At 40.4% G+C, this 7,952-nt stretch overlaps 1 non-coding gene across 1 annotated transcript; it reads right to left on the bottom strand.

Annotated features, from left to right (window-relative positions):
- Positions 1-5,743: 5,743 nt before the first annotated feature.
- Trnas-cga (transfer RNA serine (anticodon CGA)) lies at positions 5,744-5,818 on the bottom strand. The gene has a single exon. It is a non-coding gene; the product is annotated as a tRNA-Ser (tRNA).
- Between the last annotated feature and the right edge of the window lie 2,134 nt (positions 5,819-7,952).

The raw sequence follows: 7,952 nt of genomic DNA, 5'->3' as shown, positions 1-7,952 counted from the left end.
CCGTCAATCCTGATGGTTTCTCGCTGTTCTCATTTCTGTTACTTTTCATTACTTTCTTTTTTCTTCGATTTACTCTCAGACCATATTCTTTGCTCATATATTGTTCATTCCATTTAGCAGATCCTATATTTCTTCATCACTTTCAGTCAGGATAGCAATGTCATCAGCGAATCGTGTCATTGATATCCTTTCACCTTGAATTTTAATTCCACTGCTGAACTTTTATTTTATTTTCATCATTGCTTCTCCGAGGTACAGATTGAATAGTAGGGGCGAAAGACATCGCTGTCCTACATCCTTTTTAATACGAGCGCTTACTTCTTGGTCGTACACTCTTATTATTCCCTCTTGGCTCTTTTCCATATTGTATATTACCCGTCCCTCCCTACAGCGTAACCATATTTTTCTCAGAATTTCGAACATCTTGCAGTACTTTACATTGTCGAACGCTTTTTCCAGGTCGACAAATCCTATGAATCTGTCTTGATTTTTCTTTAGTCTTGCTTCCATTATCAACCGCAACGTCAGCATTGCCTCTTTGGTGCCTTTACCTTTCCGAAAGCCGAACAAATCATCTAACACATCCTCAACTTCCCTTTCCATTCTTCCGTATATTATTCTTGTCAGAAACTTGGACGCATGAGCTGCTGAGCTGATAGTGTGATAATTATATCACACTTGTCGCCTCTTGCATTGCTTCGGAACTGGGTGGATGATATTTTTTCGAAAGTCAGTTGGTATGTCGCCAGACTCATACATCATACTCACCATCAAGAATAGTTGTTTTGTTGCCATTTCCCCCAATGACTTTAGAAATTGTGATGGAATGTTTTATGTGGCTTGTTACTTATTTGATCTTAAGTCCTCCAAAGCTCTTTTACATTCTGATTATAATACTGGCTCCCCTATCTCTTCAAATCGACTCCTGTTTCTTCTTCTGTTGCATCAAACAAATCGTACCCCTCACAGAGGCATTCAATACAGGGTGTTGGTAAATGAATATAGCGGTTTTAACGCTTTATAATATTTATTACATTAAACTTACAGTTATAAATGATATATCAAATGAAAGAGCAACTCAGACTGTTGTTTGACACTAGTGGCACCTCACTGACATAGCGAAGTACGCGATTGGTTGAACTTCACTGTACCCAAGCGCTGGATAGGCGCAAGGAGCCCAATGACAGGGCTTTCTTTGCATGGCCTCCACGTTCACCCGTCCTAACGCCATGCGATTTTTTTCCTTTGGGGCTTCATCAAGGACCGTGTGTACGTGATTCCGCTACCAGCAGTCCTCCCTGAACTAAGAAACAGGATTGAAGCAGCTGTTGCTACAATCACTGAAGACACATTTATCAACGTTTGGGAAGAAATCGGTTGTAGACTTGATGTGTGACATGTGACAAATGGTGCTCACACTGAACATTTATAAGGTTCTTGCTAAAACTGTTTGAGGTATTCTTTCATTTGACATATTTAAAACTGTAAGTTTAATATAATAAATATTATAAAGCGTTAAAACCCCGATATTCATTTATAAACACCCTAAATATTCTTTCCACCTATCCGCTCTCTCCTCCGCATTTAACAGTGGAATTCCCATTGCACTCTTAATGTTACCACCCTTGCTTCTAATTTCAGGAAAAGTTGTTCTGACTTTCCTCTATGCTGAGACAGTCCTTCCCACAATCATTTCTTTTTCGATTTCTTCACATTTTTCATGCAGCCATTTCGTCTTAGCTTCCGTATACTTCCTATTTATGTCATTCCTCAGCGACTCGTATTTCTGTATTCTTGAAGTTCCCTGAACGTTTTTGTACTTCCTTCTTTCATGGATCAGCTGTAGTGTTTCTTCTACTATCCGTGAGTTCTTCGCAGTTACCTTCTTTGTACCTACGTTTTTCTTTCCAACTTCTGTGGTTACCCTTTTTAGAGATGTCCATTCGTCTTCAACTGTACTACCTGCTGGGCTATTCTTTATTGCTGTGTCTACAGCCTTAGAGAACTTCAAGCATATCTCGTCATTCCTTAGTGCGTCCGTATCCCACTCCTTTGCGTATTGATTCTTCCTGACTAGTCTCTTAAACTTCAGCCTGCACTTCATCACTACTACATTGTGATCTGAGCCTATATCTGCTCCACGGTAAACCTTAAAATCCAGTGACTGATATCGGAATCTCTGTCTGGCCAATATGTAACCTAAAAGTATGGAATATCGCCTCATTTGTTTGACTGGTTTCGTGATTTCCTGTCAGAAAGGTCACGATTCGTAGTAATAGACGGAAAGTCATCGAGTAAAACAGAAGTAATATCCGTCGTTCCCCAAGGAAGTGTTATAGGCCTTCTATTGTTTCTGATCTATATTAACGATATTGGGGACAATCTTAGTAGCCATCTTAGTTTGTTTGCAGATGATGCTGTCATTTACAGTCTTGTAAAGTCATCAGATGACCAAAACTAATTGCAAAATGATTTAGGTAAGATATCTGTATGATGTGAAAAGTGGTAATTGACTCTGAATAAAGAAAAGTGTGAAGTTATTCACATGAGTACTAAAAGAAATCCACTAAATTTCGATTACGCTATAAGTCACAAAATCTGAAGGCTGTAGATTCAACCAAATACTTAGGGATTACAATTACAAATAACTTATACTGGAACGATCACGTAGATAATGTTGTGGATAGAGCAAACCAAAGATTGCGATTCATTGGCAGAACGCTTAGAAGGTACAACAGGTCTACTAAAGAGACTGTTTACACCACGCTTATCCGCCCTATTCTGGAGTATTGCTGTGCGGTGTGGGATCCGCATCAGGTAGGACTGACGGATGACATCGAAAAAGTACAAAGAAGGGCGGCTCGTTTTGTATTATCACGGAATAGGGGAGATAATGCCACAAACATGATTGGAGTGGAGTGGTAGGCGATTTTCGTTGCGACGGGATCTTCTCGTGAAATTTCAATCAACAGTTTTCTTCTCCGGTTGCGAAGACATTCTGTTGGCACCCACCTGCATAGGGAGAAATGATCATCACGAAAAAATAAGATAAATCAGGGCTCGCACAGAAAAATTTAAGTGCTCGTTTTTCCCGCGCGCCGTTCGAGAATGGAACGGTAGAGAGACAACTTGAAAGTGGTTCATTGAACCCTCTGCCAGGCACTTTATAGTGAATAGGAGAGTAATCACGTAGATGTAGAAATGAAATCTTCCCGTATCACCCTGTCTTTCCCAAGTATACCTGCTACTTTTGTGATTCTTGAACAGAGTATTCTCTATTACAAGCTGAAATTTATTGCAGAACTCAATTAGGATTTCTCCTCTGTCGTTCCTTGTCCCAAGCCTATGTTATCCCGTAAACTTTTCTTTTACTCCTTCCTCTGTACCTGCACTCCAGTCTCCCTTGGCTGTTAGATTGTTATCTCCCTTTACGTAGTGTATTACCCTTTCAATATCCTCATATACTTTCTCTATCTCTTCATCTTCAGCTTGCGACGTCGTTGTCGGTTGGTTTGTTATTGCTGTCGATTCTGATAAGAACAACCCTATTACTGAACTATTCATAGTAACACACTCTCTGCCCTACCTTCCTATTACTGACGAATCCTACTCCCGTTATGTCATTTTCTGCTGCTGTTGATATTACCCTATACTCATCTGACCAGAAATCCTTGTCTTCTTCCCATTTTACTTCACAGAGCCTTTGCATTTCCATTTTCAGATTTTTTAGCATCCCTACCACTTTCAAGCTTCTGACATTCCACTCCCCGTCTCGGAGAATGTTATCCTTTCGTTGGTTATTCATGCTTTTTCTCATGGTCGCCTCCCCCTTGGCAGTCGCCTCCCAGAGATCCGAATGGGGCTATTCCGGAATCTTTGGCAATGGAGAGATCATCAAGACACTTTTTCAGTTACCGGCCACATGTCCTGTGGATACACGTTATGTGCCTTTAATGCAGTGGTTTTCATTGCCTTCTGCATCCTCATGGCGTTGATCATTACATTCCTCCGTCCTTAGGGGCAGTTTCCCACCCCAAGGACAAGACAGTGCCTTGAACCTCTTTCCGCTCCCCCACCCTCTTTGACAAGCTCGTTGGCAGAATGAGGGAGACTTCCTATGCTGGAAGTCTTCGGCCGCCAATGCTAGTTACGTCCTACATCAACGAATGTAACAGGGGTGTACTTCACTTTAGGCACATGCTGCAGTCAGGAGAGCTGTAATATTTCTCTGCTGCTAACCACTTGTTCGAGCGGGTAACAAGAAGTTCAGATAGCGTGATGACATGTGGAACCAGCCCTTTGAATGCCCGTATGCTTGATAATACCTTAACAAGAATTTTGTTCACTGTGGAGATTAATTTATGTATCTTAGGGAATGCTACTCTTACTAGCTGTTCTCTACGAGTGATACCAAGTGCTACACACGTTACATGTAGCATTGTGCTACACAAGTTACATGTAACATCAAAAGGAAGATAACTTTGAGCAATTGAAACGCCTCAGCCGTACATCCAGCGGCACGTGTGATGGTCAGAAGCATATTGTTTTCATCAACCCCACTTGCATATAGCACCTTCAGCTCATTGTTGACCAATTATGCAATTGGTGGCTGGTTAGTTTTGAGAACTGTTTTGCACAAATCGAGTAAGTCCTTGATGTGCATCCTTTTGGGAATCGTTTTGCACAAATCGCGTAAAACATTGATGTGCATCTGTGTTCAACTTGCCAACATCAGGTTTCCGATGTACCGGCCAACACTGTCTCCCCAATATCTTCTCGGATTTGTGCAATGCGGCCTTGTAAGTTGAATACAAGTAACTTTTACGCAGCGTTGATTCTGCAAGAAGAGATTGATCACCCTTTGAAATTAGGGTTTTGTAGTTTACTAGTTTCCGAAAAGGGATGTTTGAAGCGATTTCCTTACGTAACACTCCATGTGTATGGAGAGTTAAATGAGACTTTTTATCGCTCGAAACCTAACATAATAAAGAAATAGGATGGTAAGTGGAAGTGTGTATAAAATGTATTTGTTGTTGTTAAGGGACACCGCTACTTAATTTTAGCAGAATAAAAAGATAAAATAAAAGGCTTGTAACCTACTTCAGCAATTTTAGGTTTCCAATCGTCCAGTCATTGAAAATATTTTTGTTACAACTCAAAAGGTTAAAAAGACTTGGAGCGTCATATTAAATGCATTTCTGCCTTGTACTGTAGGTATGACATTTTCACATTGCTTAGTTTTGCACTATATCAAAAATTAACTCAGCAGCTTAATAGTTGTAATAAAAGTGAACAGTTGAATCCCAGTGTATCTTAGTATAATATTAAAGAATATTTACAAAATGATCCTTTTTACAAATGCTCTGGTGTCTAGAGATTCCTGAAATGGTAAGAAAACTATGAAGCATAATAACTAACCTCTTTGTCTAATGCTTGGCAGAATATATGGTTTCCATCCGTCGTATAGTGCGGAAACTCGGGCAGTCACAGTATTATAAGACTAAACGTTAATTTACGTGTTTTCGCCATTTTCTTCTTTTGAATTACTCACGAACTGAAACTGGAATTGATTTTGAACAATGAACGTGTTACACTTCATACGTCCAACGGTACACTCAGTACATACTAGTTTAATTTGGCGGAAGGATAGCAAAACTTCGACAATTATTTCGCTTTACTACAGTGAGAGTCCGTGCAAAACAGAAGAGGTAAAGTTTTGAAACTTCCTGGCAGATTAAAACTGTGCGCCCGACCGAGACTCGAACTCGGGACCTTTGCCTTTCGCGGGCAAGTGCTCTACCAACTGAGCTACCGAAGCACGACTCACGCCCGGTACTCACAGCTTTACTTCTGCCGGTACCTCGTCTCCTACCTTCCAAACTTTACAGAAGCTCTCCTGCGAACCTTGCAGAACTAGCACTCCTGAAAGAAAGGATATTGCGGAGACATGGCTTAGCCACAGCCTGGGGGATGGAAGGTAGGAGACAAGATACTGGCAGAAGTAAAGCCGTGAGTACCGGGCGTGAGTCGTGCTTCGGTAGCTCAGTTGGTAGAGCACTTGCCCGCGAAAGGCAAAGGTCCCGAGTTCGAGTCTCGGTCGGGCACACAGTTTTAATCTGCCAGGAAGTTTCATATCAGCGCACACTCCGCTGCAGAGTGAAAATCTCATTCTCGAGGTAAAGTTTTGTTTACTACAAAAGCTAGGCAGCTTTCTCTTGCCCGTATTTTTTTCGTATTCTTTATAAAAACGAACAGCTGGCCAGGATTTTAGAGCTACAGATTTTTTTCAAATATTGCCTTGAGGTCTCCATGTTCGAGTCTTGTAAGCAATTTTAATCTTTTGAAAATACAAGAGTTTTATGTTATATTAAAGAAGTAGGTACCTTTCAGGTTTTTAAAGCTAAAATAGAAAAAAATGGGCATTAACGTCGAAACAGGATGTTTTAGGTGCTATAAAATTAGCAGTTTCCAGTTTAATTACTCATGGAATTCATATGTAAAAGTTTATTTGCAACTAGGAACTCAGAAAGAGCATAGGCTTTTAACCTAAACGTTCGCGGCCTAATTATGAGCTAGCATATTCATTTCATTGTGCTCACTGTTAACGCTGTCGATATGTCTACGTTATATAGGAAATTTAATCGGAAGTTATTGTTATGGAGAGCATCTCGGAACTCTGAAAGTGACGGTGTGGGAAGCTCTGTCACATCTTACGCAGCAGAGAAATCAGCCGGGAATGCCGTGAGCAGCGCTGTGCCGGGGTCGTTGGCGGGCTTACCGAGGCTGTCCCACGTCCGTCAGTCACTCTTACACATACAATGTGGAGAGGCAGGCACCGTGAGATGGTTAGTGATAACAGCTTTTTTTCTATTAAAATAACCATTTATTTGGTCATCAATTTTAACAGTAATAATACAGTGTGGTACACATTCGTAAATTTATCTCTGCAGCATGTATGGCTGAACAACCATCTTCTTCTAAATACTATACTTCAGCATGTTCAAATATTGTTCCCACCCAAGTCGATTTTTCACATTCTTTGACATAAATAACCTTGTTCATGTGGACGAACGTCAAGAGCATTGCTAATATACCCACGTGTTGAACACTGGGTTCATTCCACGGTAATCCATGCGATTATGGGTCAACCAAAGTGCTGTACATGATATCTTGGAGCATTTGACGCAATAGTTTTAATGACACCACTTTGGCATCGAATATTGTAACAACACGTATTTTATTCCATGTGACATGAACGCCGTAAACTATTACTCGTGGAATACTTCGATATCCACAACGATTTTAAACCATGGAGCCACCATCGTGAAATGATCTAGAATTCCTTTTAAGCAACCCTTTGTACCAATCCATTGTATGCCGTATAGTTAATTATACGCCCATTCAAAATTAGAGCTTATGTAGATGTGTCAGCTGGGAAGTTAACTCTGGTTTCAGACTCATTATGTACTCTAACCTCGTCCTCTTTTGAACAGTAGATTACGACAATGGGTGCTGTTTTCTAGAATTCTCTCAGGTTTAACATACAACTACCATCTTTAAGAGGCTCATATAAGAGCTTGAAATCTCACATACATGTCATACAATATACTGTAAATTTTATGGTCATAATTTTGTTGCAAGTTCTCATATGGATAGAATTCCGAATTAATGTATACTTTTGCAGTTGTTCATTTACAACTGTCGATCTGCTGTCTGTCTGCAGTGCTAGTATTATGAAGCTCCGCGTTTCAAGTCGTATTTATGTTTTAATATTCCATGTCCGTCGTGTGGATGTGGGTGGTAGTAGATAGACAGTCACCATGTCCTAAAGCTTAGAGTAGCTGAATCCCTCGACCAATGAAATATAACAATTTTAAGCGTTCCTTGCCGCTTACCGAAATATGCAGTACTTCCAACATTATCTTGTCAATGACGACTTTGGATTCATCAGT

The sequence above is a fragment of the Schistocerca nitens genome, chromosome 2 (assembly GCF_023898315.1).
Source record: "Schistocerca nitens isolate TAMUIC-IGC-003100 chromosome 2, iqSchNite1.1, whole genome shotgun sequence".
Taxonomy (NCBI): Eukaryota; Metazoa; Arthropoda; class Insecta; order Orthoptera; family Acrididae; genus Schistocerca; species Schistocerca nitens.
The sequence above is the reverse complement of the archived record's forward strand: the minus strand, read 5'-3'. Positions and strand labels throughout refer to the sequence as shown.